Source organism: Microcaecilia unicolor, chromosome 4 (assembly GCF_901765095.1).
Source record: "Microcaecilia unicolor chromosome 4, aMicUni1.1, whole genome shotgun sequence".
Taxonomy (NCBI): Eukaryota; Metazoa; Chordata; class Amphibia; order Gymnophiona; family Siphonopidae; genus Microcaecilia; species Microcaecilia unicolor.
This window is the reverse complement of record NC_044034.1, coordinates 184,913,346-184,928,368: the sequence shown is the minus strand read 5'-3', so window position 1 is coordinate 184,928,368 and position 15,023 is coordinate 184,913,346.

The following is a 15,023-nucleotide window of genomic DNA, read 5'->3' as shown; positions in this document are numbered from 1 at the left end:
GATAGGGATTTGACTAGAGGGATCATCATAAGGTTGAAGAGGATCGGGGAAAGAGGCGATCCTTGGGGTACCCTGCATTTTGATGACCAGGGAGATGAGGTTGATGTGGTTGATTTGACTCGATAAGATCTTAAGGTGATGAAATCTTTTATATCTTTTTGAAGGTATGACCTCTAGAATTGTACACAGTAATCTAACAGGGGTCTCACCAGAGTCTTATACAAAACCACTATCACCTCCTTTTTCCTTCTAGCCATTCCTTTCCCTATGCACTCAAGCATCCTTCTAGCTCTTGCCATCACCTTTTCTACCTATTTGACCACGTCATGATCATCAGATATGATCATCGCTAAATTCCGTTCTTTCATGCACAGAAGTACTTCAAACCCTATATTTATTTTATTTATTTATTTTATTTAACACATTTATACCCCACATTTTCCCACTAGTTGCAGGCTCAATGTGGCTTACACAATAACATGGGAAGGCTACAGTTCAGTATAATATCATTAAACAATGTCATAGTAAAAGATTAATTATATTGTACCACTCCTTTGGGTTTTTGTAGCCCAAATACATGACCCTGTATTTTTAGCATTAAATCTTAGCTGCCAAATTCTTCAATCTTTGCTAGATCCTTCCTCATGTTATCCATACCTTCAGGGGGCAGACTTAGGTATCATCTGTAAAGAGGCAAACCTCAGCAGACAGCCATTTCACAATGTTGCTTACAAAAATAGTAAAAAGAATTGGACCAAGAACTGATCCTTGTGGTTCACCACTGATAATATCACAAACTCTATTTATCATTACCCTTTGACTTGGGAAAAATCCACAATTCCAGGAATAACATGTATAGAATGTTTGTACGTTTGGGAAGCTCACCAGGTGCCCTTGGCCTGGTTTGGCCGCTGTCGTGGACAGGATGCTGGGCTCGATGGACCCTTGGTCTTTTCCCAGTGTGGCATTACTTATGTACTTCAATTCAACCAGTTTCTAACCCAGTCAGTTATTATATTATTACCAATGCTACTCAGTTTATTTATGTCACCTATGCAGAACTGTGTCAAAGGCTTTGCTAAAATCTAAATACCTCACATCTAATTCATTCCCACAATCCAATTATCTGGTCAACCAATCAAAGAAATTAATCAGATTTGTCTGAAAAGACTAACTCTAGTAAAACTATGCTGCTTCAGGTCCAGCAATCCATTGATTTCCAGAAACCTCACTATTCTCTGTTTATGAAAAGTTTCCATTAATTTACTCTCCATAGAGATAAGACTAACCAGTCTATTGTTCCCAACCTCCTCCTTACTTCCGCCTTTGTGGAGAGGAACCAAATATACCCTTCTTGAGTCCTCCGGTCCCAACTCTAAAGAATCGTTGAAAAGGTCAGATGGAGAAGGAACCAGAACTTCCCTAAATGACTGACATATGCATGTGTAAAAGGGTCTATGCACATGTACATTCTGGGGTCAACTTTAAAAGCCATTTCTGCATGAAAAGTATGATTTATTTATGGAAATAAGAGCTTACAAAATTACTTGTCTAATATGACTGTTAAGTTATGCATAGACAATCTGTGCATATATAACTTTACTCAAACTGAGCAGGCACTGCGGGATCTAGTTTAGTATTAAGGGGGGAATAAAAAGAGAGAGAGAGAGAAAGAAAGAGAGAGAGAGAGAGAGAGAGAGAGAGAGAGAGAGAGAGAGAGAGAGAGAGAAGCAAGCATTATTAACTAGCTGCCATACAGGCTCATTTTCGAAAGAGAAGGGTGTCCAAAAAAAGACACAAAAGGCATATGGGCGTCCTCGTGAAAGAAGGTCACCGAAATCCAATAATCGAAACAGGGCCGTAAGGATGTCCTCAGCACGAGGACGCCCATCTATGGTCGTCCCTACAGGGGGCATGTTAGGGGCGGCGTTACGAGATGGGCGCCCCCAACATATAACGGCTAGCGAAATTGTTTCACATGAGCGGGAACATGGGCGTCCTTAGTTAGACCTGAAATAAAAGCGACCAGGGTAAGGGGGAAGTTGTCTTTAGACCCAATAGTGATTTTGTGGAGTTGGAGAGTGGCGAGAGCATTGTTGGGAGAGGAAGCTGAGAGTTTGTTGAGTACCTGTTACCCTTGTCTGTGTGCCTCACCTGCCTCATTTGTGTTTTACCTTTCCAGCTTCCCCTATCCCTTCTAGCCCCCAAACCCAGACACCACTACTCCTTCCTCTATCTCCCCCATCCCCTCCCCCTATCCCTCTCCATTCATTGTCCCCAAGTTCATATTTCATTCCCTTACCTGTTTGTAGTCTCTGTTTGTCTCTTTCTGCTGTGTACTGCTGCAGCGTTTGTGAAGACTGCTTGGAGACAGGGCTGCCGAGAGGGGGGGCAGGGCAGGGGGGGACAAAATTCCCCGGGCCCGGGCAACGCAGTCCCCTCCACCTGCCCCCCTTCATCCACCAGTGCTCCCCCCGCTCAAAGAGCTTACAATCTAATAGACAAAAAATAAAGTAAGCAAATCAAATCAATTAATGTGTACAGGAAGGAGGAGAGGAGGGTAGGTGGAGACGAGTGGTTATAAGTGGTTACGAGTCAAAAGCAATGTTAAAGAGGTGGGCTTTCAGTCTATATCTAAAGGTGGCCAAGGATGGGGCAAGACATAGGGGCTCAGGAAGTTTATTCCAGGCGTAGGGTGCAGCGAGACAGAAGGCGCGAAGTATGGAGTTGGCAGTAGTGGAGAAGGGAACAGATAAGGAAGATTTATCCATGGAGCGGAGTGCATGGGAAGGGGTGTAGGGAAGGACGAGTGTGGAGAGATACTGAGGAGCAGCAGAGTGAGTACATTTATAGGTTAGTAGAAGAAGTTTGAACAGGATGCGAAAACGGATAGGGAACCAGTGAAGCGACTTGAGGAGAGGGGTAGTATGAGTAAAGCCACCCTGGTGGAAGACGAGACGGGCAGCAGAGTTTTGAACCGATTGGAGAGGGGAGAGGTGACTAAGTAGGAGGCCAGCAAGAAGCAGATTGCAGTAGTCTAAACGAGAGGTGACAAGGGTGTTCCTTGATCCAGTTCCTTGATGCCTACCTTACCCACACCTCTGAGTACATCACCTTCCCCACCAGCCCCCAAGCCCTACAGAACAACATGGCTGACTTCTACACCGTAGCTCGCTTCCCCTCAGTCATAGGAGCCATTGACTGCACACATGTCGCACTCAGGCCACTTATAGGAACAGGAAAGCATTCACTCACTCAATATGCAAGTTGTGTGTGACGCCCAGGGGGAGATTCTAGACGTGTGTCATGGGTGGATACCCAGGTTCCACCCATGATGCCTACATATTGCAGCACTCAGGAATCTTCCACAGGTTTGACCAAGGGGAGATCACCAGCAGATGGCTCCTAGGTAAGTGCAGCATGGATCTGGCCAAACTATACCTCCTCCACTGGGCAACTCTCAGCACTGTCTCCCTCCAGCTCACTCCACAACCCACTATTCCCCCTCCCCACCTCCACAAGGTACCCGCTCCAAACAATACACACTCATCTTTCTCATCCTGCTTCTCCCCAAAGGTGACAGAGGCTACCCACAGTGGAGTTGGCACCCACAAACAGGGTCAGAGGAGAACTACAACAATAGACATCGGACCACCCGTGGCATCATTGAGCACAACTTCGGACAACTTAAGAACAGGTTCCGATGTCTGGACCGTTCTGGAAGGGAGCTACTATACAGCTCCCAAAAGGTGGCAAAGATATTCATGGCCTGCTGCATGCTATATAATTTGGCAATGCGCAGAGGACATGCCCTCCCAGAAGAGCCACAGCCACCACAGCAGAAGGCCCCAGATGAACAGGATGAGGAGCCCCTCCACCTCCCGCCCACAGAGCAGATCAGAGTGCACTCCAGCTGGGAGTCAGAGCCAGGCAAAGACTGATCGAGACAAGTTTTGTGTAAGAGTAAGTTGACATATATTTCTATGACATAGTATTTACACACCACCACCACCCCCTCCCACCACCATCATCCGCTCTGTGCATATTCCCTTCCCTCCAACCCTCAACCCCACCCCCGAGCATGTCCCATCACTTTCCCCCTCCCCTGGCCTCGTCCATGTCCCCTTCTACCCCTCCCACCATGTTTCTTTGCAGCTGGTGCTGCAGGGGAACTCTGTTGAGAGTCCTCCTCTGATGAGCTCCCACTGTCCTCCTCTGTGTCCACAATGCAGCCTGCTGCCTCAGCTGCCCTGTGGAAGTCCGGCCACCTTGCGGTCTGTGGCTTGCACTGCAACCTGGGCACAGGACCCAGAAGGGGAGCTGGTGTGGTGGCTGCTGGACCAGTGGCGTACCAAGGGGGAGAGGCGGTGGGGCGGTCCGCCCCGGGGCAGAGGGAGCATGGAACGAGCGAAGCAGACAGGCGTGCGGCACCCCCCCCCCCCCCCCCCGCAGGTAAAAATGCACCCGGGGGGGATGTCCTTTTGCTGGAGGGAGATGACCTTTCGCCGGGGTTGGGGGGGTCGCGCTGCACCCGGGGGTCCTTTCGCCAGGGGGGGGGGCACTGCACCCAGTGGGGGGTGCATCGGCAATCCGCCCCGGATGTCAGCCACCCTAGGAACGCCACTGCTGGGGAGGCTGAGGATCTCAAGCTCCTCTTCTTAGTGGGTGGTTGCTGTGCAGTGGTGGAAGTAGACGCCACTTGTTGCTGCATCAGGGCTGTACTAGGTGCTTTCAGGTCATGGCATAGGCCCTCAATGCTGTGCTCCAGCCATTGAAGGTGCTGTACCACTTCATCTTGTGCCTGTACCACTTCCCGTTGCACCTGGAGCGCTTCCAATTGCAGCTTCAATTTCTGGTGCCAGTAGTCTTCCATGTGCACATTCTGCCACAGCAATTGTGTGGCGAGGTACAGTAACTGCCTCATCTGGCTGGATGGCCTCTGCTGAGGACGTGCCCCCCCTTCTGCATCTTCTTCTTCAGTGCCGCTATCGGCAAAGGCTGTGGGTGGTGGAGGGAGAATCTCTGCTGTAGGTGGTGGAGGGAGAGCCTCTGCTGCAAAGGGTGGAGGGAGAGCCAGCGCTGCTACTGCTGCTAGGTCCACCCCATGGTCCTGTGTGGTTTCTTGTGCAGACCCACTGGTTTGCTGCTCTGTGTGCTGGGGCTGGTGGCCACTAGGGCCAGCTTCTTCCTCTGACTGGCTGTCATCACCTGCATAGCAAAAGGGGAGGAAGAGTGTTGGTCAAAATAACCCACTTTTGTTTTCAGTATTCATATACATAGCCCCACCGGCAAAAACCCAGCAAAGAGATGGTGAGGAATGGGATTGGCAGGCAAGCCACAGATGTCATTGTACATGGTACAGAGATGGAGACGAGGAGCGCAGTGTACTACAGAGACTGATGTGCAAGAGAACTACACAGGCAGGTGGGTAGACATAGAACTGTGGAAGGAGTGCAGAGGACACAGTGGCTACAGCACAGAGGTGTGGGAAGGAGATATGCAGAGTTTGGTGATGGGGGAAAGAGGATGGAGTGGGGAAGGCCCCCAAAGCTGTGAAACAGTGGTAACCTACACATACATTGCTGGAAATCCTCCCCCCCCCCCCCCTGGCTACTCCCTGTGTCATGGTCTGTAATGAATAGTGATTTGTATTGCATGTGGTATTCTCACCCCTTCCCCTACTGAGGAGCACCACACAGTCCCCCACTTGTGCAAAACAGAGTGTAGTAAAGCACAATAGATACCCCAGCTTCCTAATGGTCAACCTACCTGAGCCCTCAGGCTGTGCTGATGTGTCAAGGGACCCAATGCCATGGATTCCCTCCTGGGGCAAGAGCCCATGAATGATGCGCTCGATGGGGGTGAAGTTAGCGGTGTCATCTGCTGGGGGGTTGGCACCAGCCTTCCTCCTGACATCACGCTTCAGCCGGCACCACTTCCGTTTGCAGTCTTCCACATCCCTGCCACAGTGGAAGACCGTGTTGACCCGGTCCCTTACTGCCTCCCATTCTTTCTGCTTCATTGTAGCTGCCAGCCTCTGGCCCGTGGGTGCAAAGAGATGCATGTGCCTCCTCTGGATTTCCTGAACCAGCAGTTCAATTTCAGGGTCGCTGAAATTACCCTTGCGGGTGGGTGGTTGCTTTGATGCCATTGTACCAATGCGATGCAAAGAATCGAAAATACAGAGCGTTTAAATACTATCCCAGGGTCACCCATGTAAGAACGCGATGGGCGTTTGTGAGATGGGCATCCTAATTTCGAATATTGACAAAATCCCTAAACATCCCCAGCTGCTCTGGCGATTTGGGTGTCCTCATTTTGATTATGGGTAGGGAACTATGGACGTCCCCAGCTGCTCTGTGTTTTGGGCATCCTCATTTCGATTATGGATGATAATGATAAACGTCCCCAGCTGCTCTTCCCATTTGGAAGTTTGCATTCCCTTTATTGGCGCCTCTTTAAAACGGCTTTCTCTGTGCTTGCACTTTACAGGCTTTTCTTTAGATTATGGGTTGGTATTTCAAAGCGTTTTAGCTTCAGTTATAGTAAACCTTGGTTTTGCCACTGTATGCTTTTGTACATCTGTTTGTTTGTTTGTTTGTTTGTTTTTTTTTGGGGGGGGGGATTTTTTTGCCAATTCTTGAAAAATAACTGGTGTGTGGGCTTTGTACCTTTCCTTTCCAAAAGTTTCAGACTGGGTGTTAGCTGGTAGCTTAGCATATACTCTGCATTTTCTACATCTGACCCACTCTCCATTCTCTACCCTCCAGGAGCTCCTTGCTGTGTGTGATGTGCTCCCTCACTGCCCCCCCATTCTCTCTCTCCTTTGTTGAAGCAGGCAGCCTCTGGTCCCTTGGAGCCAACAGATTCTTGCACCACAAGTTCAAGGTAAGCTCATACCTCTCAGCCATCTCTTCCCTTTCTGCTATGTAGGTGCTAAACAAACACTTCTTGAATCTTGCAGGGCAGCTGGTCAAGAGGATTGCAAGAGACAGTAATGGTCTGTAATACACTGCACTCTGAAAGCCATGATTTTTTCTACCCAATTCATTGTACAGATGTCTTGTTCTCTATTGGACACACTCAGTTGTGGCTGCCTGTGGGGTGGGGGAGGGGGAGGGGAAGAGGCCCTGAGAATGGATGTGTTCATCCCTCATGGTCAAGGGTTCCCCATTCTCTGTATGTTCTCTGCATTCAAATCTTATCTCTATTTTCACCAGGTTCACAGGTATACACAGCTGGTAGTTTTTCTCCTGCTTTCCACCTCATGTGTCTCCCCGCTAGGTTCCATCCTTAGTACATAAGTACATAAGCACCGCCATACTGGGAAAAGACCAAGGGTCCATCAAGCCCAGCATCCTGTCTCCGACAGCGGCCAATCGGCTTCAAGAACCCGGAACCCCCCCCCCCCCCCCCCCAAAAAAAATAATGTTCAATGGACTTTTCCCTCAGGAATCTGTCCAAACCCCCTTTAAATTCCGCAAGACCAGCTGCTGACACTACATTCTCCGGCAACGAGTTCCAGAGTCTAACTACATACTGAGTAAAGAAAACCTTTCTCCTATTTGTTTTAAATCTACCATATTCTAGCTTCATCTTGTGTCGCCTGGTTTTGTTGTTGTTTGAAAATGTAAACAAATGCTTCACATCTGTCCGCTCTACTCCGCTCATTATCTTGTAGACTTCTATCATATCACCCCTCAGCTGCCTTTTCTCCAAGCTCAAGAGCCCTAACCTCCTCAGCCTTACCTCATAGGGAAGTCGTTCCATTCCCTTTATCATTTTCGTCGCCCTTCTCTGCACCTTTTCTAATTCCTTTATATCTTTTTTGAGATGCGGCAACCAGAATTGGACACAATACTCGAGGTGCAGTCGCACCATGGAGTGATATAACGGCATTATAACATCCTCGTGTTTGTTTTCCATCCCTTTCCTAGTAATACTCAACATTCTGTGCGCTTTCTTAGCCATCACAGCACACTGAGCAGAAGTTTTTAACGTCTTATCCATGATGACTCCCAGATCCTTCTTTATGTGGTGAACCCCAGTCCCCTGTTATGAAGTGCCCACCCATTCTCAATGTTGCTGGAGGTGAGGAGAGGGGAAGCATATATGCACTGAATGTATTTTCCACATTGTTGAACACAGTCCTACAATCCTCCATAGTTATGGAACAACAACATTGAGCCCTTAAGTCATGGTGAGGGAGAGGGGTTCTGGTTACAGTTCCTATTCTAAATTACCTGCAGGTGGCTACAGCCTGGTGCCTATATAATTCCCCTAGCCTGTGCTCTTCTGTACCAGATGTATTATATTGCAATTGTGATGAAGTAAACATCCATCTAATGCTTTTACCGTTGTTTTCCCTTTTCTCCTTAGCACTATATACCATTGCTGATACATTCAATGTGAAAAGATGACCCAGCTGTTTGTAGCTCTTTCCTCGCCCTTACCAATGTGGTTTGGTTGTGGGTAAGGGTGTCTGGTGGTCAGAGAGCAAACATCGTCTATGTGGTTATTTGCAAGTTTCTACTTGGCAGATCACTAGTGCTAGACAACATACCTATTATTTACGCAACTCTGTGCTGTGGGGCTCTATGGTAAGGGGGGAGAGGTTGGATGAGCATTTCTGTTCCTCAACAGAAATGCCCACCCAGCCCCCCCCCCCCTTTACCATACAGCCATGCAGTTTGAAAGGAACAGGTGGCCTTCTGTATGGCCACACTTATGACACATATGTACCAAAGTTTCTCTGTCACAGTTCACCTGTCATGCAACCCAGATTGCTGACTCCTCTCACATCAACCCCAGCATTTGATAATATGTAGTGCACAAAGTAGAGACACACACCCTGTTATATGAAAAATATGAAATTGTGTATTTAACTAAACAAAAAATATATAACTATTTACAAATCCCCCCCCCCCCCCCCAAGTCTTTTAAGGGAGGCCACATCCTCCTCCCTGCACGGCATTGTGCAGCAGGCTAAAGAGCAGCACCAGGAGCAGCCTCACCACTGACATCTGCAGCCTCATCACTGACACCTCCTGCAGCAACTGGTTCTGGCTATTCACCAGTTGCTGCAGGAGGTGCAGTGCTGGGGCTGGGGATGGTGATGGGGCTGGGGCTGGGGCTGGTGATGGGGCTGGGGCTGGAGATGGTGATGGGGCTGGTGCTAGGGATGGTGTGGAGAGGGCTGGAGGTGTTGGGTCCTCCTCCTCAAGGGGAGGCATGTCATGCCAGGGGTCTTCCTCCTCCTGCTCCACCACTGCTGCAGGCAGTCCTGCTCTTCCTCCTCCTCCTCCTGCTCTTCCTCCTGCTGCTGACGCCCTGTGTATGTAAAAGGATTGTCCTTGAGATCAGCACATTCAACATGGCTTGCATAGTGCAGGAGCAGGCTGGCTGGCATAAGGCAGGAATGGGGCATGGTGGGGTCAGTGGTGAGCCCTGGGCTAGACACATGGGGTGTGAGATGCATGAGGTGACATTACAGGGACCCCGGGAAGCTGGTTTGAAAAAGGAATACACTTTAAGATGTGTTGGCAGGGAACACTCATTCCTCAGCAGCATGTTAGCATTTTGAGTTGTGACTATGGTAGGATGACCATTTTTGGGGGGGGAGGGAGGAGGGTGGTGGAAGCACTGTTTCTTTATATTATTTTCAAATCATGCTATGACACCCACTAAGCGCAGGACATCAGGCAAGAATACCATGAAACAGTATCCACCCCAGAAAGGGGGATACAGAAGTGAGGCATGTCATCTCATTCAACTCAGAGGAGGGTAGCAGCAACCTCAGACCTTGATCTGGGACAGAGGTGTTATGACTTACTAGTTGCCTATTAGCCACATGGAAACTGATATTGTACACGATATTTGCATTATTAAATAAATACATTTACAAATGAGTACAGATGCCCTGTTTATAATACGTCGAGCCCTGAGGCACCGTCGCACGCTCCTAACAAGATTGAGGCTGTCCCGCCGTATACGTCAGAACCGGCATCTCAGGGACTTCAGGTCCCTCCGAATTCCAAAACGTCTGCAAGATACAAGTTTGTACACCAGGAGTCAAGGGACGGCACTTCTTGCTTTCACAACACAAATTCATTTGGCAGCCAAATTGTAGAGACACACAACAGTGATTGGGGGTGAGGACATTACATTGGTACAGGTGATGCCATTGAGGTGGACATGAGGACAGAGAGTACCATTTGTGTGCAGTATTGTAAGGATGTGGGAATGTTTTTCCTTTCTAGTACATAGATTCTATTAATAAATGTGCATGTGCACATATCACTGATTACCCTTGAATGCAGACTACAGTTAGTGCTTACATTACTGAGGGAGCTCTTAAATGTGGTGCTGCAGGAGGGGGACCTGATAGCCTAGGAACAGTGGGGGGGGGGGGGGGGGGTAAAAAAAGCACTTACCTCCAGCCTTTCTCGTATCCATGTTCTAATGGACACAGTCCTGGGGGGCAGGTGGTGGTGGTGCATGAAGAGCCTGCGCCGGTGCCTCAGGCAAAGCTGCACCAGGAGCAGACTCTCCGCCAAGCTAAAGTTGAGTTCTCTACGAAGCACCATGTTTCTCAGTGAATAACCATTGGAAAATGTGCATCAACTTATATGGACACCCATGCATGATGGACATCCTTACATGCACAGTTTCATATATGGACGACCATCCCAAATATGGACAAGTCAGCATGTGGACGTCCTGCTCCATATATGATGGGTTGGCATGTGGACGACCATGGCACATGGACGTCCATGACGTGCATGGACCATCATCATGCGTGCAGGGCCTTATTTGGATGAGTACATGTTCATATGTGTGGAATCTTCCTTATATATATCATTATCAAGTGTGCGAACCTCTTTATATATACACAATAAAATATGTATGTTCCTTATATTTCCCATAGCTGCATGTTGCGCAAGTACAGTGCATGTAGTTGCAGACATCCAGGTACTTGGAAATATAAGGAACATTCATAAATGTAAAGTACAGTAACAAGGACGTGTTTCTCACAGAACTGCCGAAGACGTCCCTCTTACAGATCCGCCGTCCTTCGGTTTCCTAGATGGGTTGCGCTGGAGCAGTCCATTGTTGACCCTTACTTATCTGGCATGCGCCTCCCTAAGTGTCTAGCCTCTAATCCTATTATCAATACCACTCATAAATTGTTGTCTGCTCTTGATCAGCAGCTAACCGTTCCTTGGGCCTCTACTATCCACATGCCCATATGGAACAACCCTAGGTTTCTCATCAACAAAAAGCAAGTCTCTTGGTCGCATTGGCAACATATAGGCATATGGGATCTTGGTGATTTCCTGGATGTGGGTAGTCATGGTTGGAAAACTTTCGCTGTTATGCAGGCTGACTTCTCTCTCTTAGACACCCAGTTCTTTCAGTGGTTGCAGCTTAGTTCAATGCTTAAAAAATGCAACCTGCGGCCCCACCAGATGCATCATACTCCTGATATCCTTGCTCTAGCTAAGAAGTTTCAATCTGTAGGGCATGTCACGTCTCATATCTATTCTTTCCTTATAAGCCACTCCTCTGTTAAATGTGCTGGCCTGTGCAGGTGCTGGGAGGAAGATATTCAGCAAGCTATTCCAGACAAAAGTTGGGAACACATATGGTGTTTGATTTTTAAGTGCTCTAGCTCCTCTTCGATTACGCAGTCCCTTTATTTCTTTGCACACAGGGACCTTTGGACGCCTCTCAGGTCGCATACAATAGACCCTCATATCTCAAATCTGTGCTGGTCTTGTCAGGCGCAGCAGGGTACCCTTAGACATCTCATTTTTGACTGTATGTGTATTCAAGGCTTCTGGAGCTCTGTGTGGCGCACTTTGACAGACGTCTTTCACTTTTCTGGTCCCATGCTATATAAGTATTCGCTGTTCAAGGGTCACTGTTTTAGTTCTGTGTTACAGCCCAGCGAGCGTTTGCTTGTCAACACTATGCTCTCTTTAGCTATGAGGGTAGTGTTTTCACATTGGAAAGCTTTGCATCCAGCCACTCATCGGGAATGGTGGGACTTGTTGTTTCAAATTTACAAATTTGAATTGTATCTTGTTAAAAAATCACCTCGCTTTGTTCTGTTTAGGGAAAAATGGTTGCCGCTAATGTCCTATTTCTCAGCGGCAAGATGAGCAGAGTTTCTGTTGCAGTTTTATTTGTAACTATGATATATGCATGAACTGCTCTGAGTGTTTAACAAATCCTCCTTTTTTTTTCTTTCTCTTCTCTTCTCCTTTTCTTCTTCCTTTTGCTTCTATGTGCCCCTGTTCATGTACCTGACGGTTTGCATTTTGCTAGAAAGCCTTTTTTCAACTGAAGGAGAGCTTTGAAATGAGGGGGCATAAGACGAAGTTAAGAGGGAATAGGCTTAGGAGTAAACTAAGGAAGTACTAATTCACAGAAAGGGTGGTGGAGGCATGGAATGGCCTTCCGGTGGAGGTTGTGGAGTCGAGGACTGTTTAAGAATTTAAAAAGGCATGGAATAAGCATGTGGGATCACTTAGGAAAAGGAAGAATTAGGGGTTACAGAGGATGGGCAGACTGGATGGGTCATATGGCCTTTATCTGCTGTCATGTTTCTATGCCTCAGCGTGTCCCACGGTAAGCCCTTTTAAACTGCAGTAAGCTCACACTAGTACTTACCACAACTTAGTAAAAGGAGCACTTAGAAAGAAGAAACCTAAACAACAAAGTTGTTACTGCCAGTTTTTTTATTTATTTATTTTGATTTTGTTCATACCTTTTTCAGTAGTAGGTCAAGGTGAATTACAGTCAGGTACACTAGGTAGTTTCCTGTCCCAGGAGGGCTCACAATCTAAGTTTGTACCTGAGACAATGGACTTGCCCAAGATCACAAGGAGCAGCTGTGGGATTTGAAGCAGCTATCTTTGGATGTCAAGACCTGTGTTCTAAACACTAGGCCACTCCTCCAAATACAGTGGAAACTGAGGTCCATGGGATGATGGTGGACCTCAATTTCTGTAACTTGGTGCCTTGATATAGGTGTCAAAATGGGGCACCTAAGCAACTGTAGAATACTAGTGTAAAGTTGCTTTTAGGTGCAACAGATTAAGCCAGGTCAAAGACTGGTGTAAACTGGTGTGTCTAAGTGCACTATGCAATGAGTATAATGGATATCGGACCGACCGTTCACTTGTCTATTAGATTGTAAGCTCTTTGAGCAGGGACTGTCTCTCTTTGTTAAATTGTACAGCGCTGCGTAACCCTAGTAGCGCTCTAGAAATGTTAAGTAGTAGTAGTAGTAGTATGGGGCTTATTTGTGAAACAGGAAAACATCCAAAAAGCAATGTTTTTCTTGCAAAAACATCCAAATCTCTATTTTCAAAACACATATTTGAGATGTTTTTCTATGTAGTTCATCTGTAGTGCATCCAAATCATAAGGGAGTGTGTTGGGGGGTGAGATTTGTGTGTCCCCACAACTTGGGTATTTTTCTGCCATAATGGAACAAAGCAAAAACATCCAGGGCTAAAAGTTAGATGTTTTGGTCTGGACCTGTTTCAATCATGACTAAATCATAAAAAGGTGCCCTAAATGACCACTGCAGGGATTAAGGCATGACCCCCTTTACTCCCGGACTAGTCACTGACCCCTTCCCACCCTTCAAAGATGTGAAAGAAACAGTGCAAGCCATCCTCTATGACAGCCTCAGCTGTTATAGCCAGTCCTATTGGAGCAGCAAGCAGGTCCCTGGAGTAGCTTAGTGGTCAGTGCAGTGCACTGTGGAGAAGATCAAGGCCCCTATCCCACTCTAACTGTTCCACTTGTGGTGGAAAGTGTGAGCCCACCAAAAACCTACTGTACCCACATATAGGTGATACCTGCAGGCATAAGGCTACTGTCGTAATTGGGTACAGTACATTTTTTGTGAGTTTTGGAGGGCTCACCATGCAATATAAGAGGGTATATGAGATGTGCACCTGGGACCTTTTATGTGAAGTCTACTTCAGTGCCCCCTAGGGGGCTGGGAATTCTTTGTGGCCAGTCTATTAAGAATGCCGCCCCCCAATACATTTCAATGGCATGTTTTTGTGCGTTTTTCACTTGGGTTTTTTTTCTTCAAAAATGGTTACAAAATAATGCACTGAGCACAAAACATCTAAAAATGTCTAGGAAATGGCCACTTTCAAAACAAAAAGATGGACATTTTTCAGGTTCAAAAATGGCCATGTTCACCACTTGACTTTTGGAAGTTTTCAGCAAAATGTCCAAAGTTCGATTTAGACATCATATCTAAAATGTCCTTCTATACGTTGCAGAAGTTGTTTGGTGACATGTCCCACCCATGCTCTGTCCATGTGTATATCATAGTGTAGATATGCATGTAACTTCAAATTATTAGCATCTCCAATGCACATAAATGGCACATACATCTTGGCTCTAGTTCATAGAATTGCTCTGTTAAGATTTTGTTCAACTACAGACATCCAATTCTTAATTTAACAGAAAACTCTTAATAAACGTGTCTATTAAATACCGCATACCTTGAAATGTGCAAATGTGTAAATGTTTTTAGAAAAGTTTTAACTTTGCAAGGAAAAAAAAAGAGAAGAATTGGCAATGGACCATGAACATCCTGTGCTCTAAGCCCATGGTTATAAATTGCATGCTCTTTCCAATAACATCTGAAAAAGAGACTGTAATTTAAATTTCAAAACCACTTGGCATACCTACTCTGCAGTGCTGACATGAAGTAAAGGGAGGATCTGGAGAGACTCAAACAAAGAGTGAAAACATAAAGGCTTCCTCAGCTTAAATGCTGCTGATGAATACAATTCCTTTCCAGTTGGACAGGGATCAAGTACTTGCTTGTCATATCACTGAAAAGCACTGTTCAATCAGGAACTCTTCCTTTCAACAAAACGAAAAACCTAAGTGCAACTAATCATCTGTTGTAGAACTTTATCTCTCTGATACCTTTTAATGTCAGATATTTTTTTTCAATGAAGATTACAATGGGGGAGAGATCA